Source organism: Octopus bimaculoides, chromosome 27 (genome assembly GCF_001194135.2).
Source record: "Octopus bimaculoides isolate UCB-OBI-ISO-001 chromosome 27, ASM119413v2, whole genome shotgun sequence".
NCBI classification, from domain to species: Eukaryota; Metazoa; Mollusca; class Cephalopoda; order Octopoda; family Octopodidae; genus Octopus; species Octopus bimaculoides.
The window spans coordinates 20,988,510-20,989,509 of record NC_069007.1 but is presented as its reverse complement, the minus strand read 5'-3'; positions in this window follow the sequence as shown (position 1 = coordinate 20,989,509).

Here is a 1,000-nt window from a genome sequence, read left to right as displayed (position 1 = left end):
TTTTTTTTTTTGCTTTTCTTTTGGTGTGGAGGGGAAGAAAAATAGATAGTGGGATGGGAGGGGAGAATTATTATTATTATTATTATTATTATTATTATGGTAAGCTGGTTGAATTTTTAACATACCAGATGAAAAGTCCTTAAACATTTTTTCCAGGTTTATGTTCTGACTTTAAGTGGCACTAAGGTAGACTGTGCCATTCATCCTATCAGAGTCAATGAAATATGTATCAGTTGAGTACTGCGCTCCATTTCCTAAGGTTTCAGGCCTTGTGCCTTTAGTAGAAAGGATTATTATTATTTTTATTTTTATTATTATTATTAAGAAGGCTGTGAGCTGGCAGAATCACGCTGGATAAAACGCTTAGCAACAATTCTTTCAGCTTCAAGTCCCGAGTTCAAATATCACTAAGGTTCACTTTTATCCTTTCAGCGTCAATACAATAAATACCAGTTTAGCACTGGGGGGGTCAACCCAGCACTATAGTAGAAAACACTTGACCCCAATGTTTGACTGGTATTTATTTTACTGACCCCCAAAAGGATGAATGGTAAAGACCACCTCCACAGAATTTGAGCCCAGAACAAAAAACTAGAAGAAATACTGCTTAGCATTTTGTCAAACATACTAACAATTCTAGCAGCTCACGGCCTTAATAATAATAATAATAATAATAATAATAATCCTTTCTAGTGGAAGCACAAGGCCTCAGATTCGGGGGAAGGGATTAAGTCGATTACATTGACCCCAGTGTGTAACTGGTACTGACTTTATCCACCCTGAAAGGAAGAAAGGAAAAGTTGACCTCAGCAGAATTTGAACTCAGAACATAAAGGCAGATGAAAGGCCGCTAAGCATTTTGCCCGGTGTGCTAATGATTCTGCCAGCTTGCTACAGATGATAATAATAATAATAATAATAATGATAATAATCCTTTCAACTATAGGCACAAGGCCTGAAATTTGGGGGAGCGTGGGGGGGGCAGTCGATTACATCGACC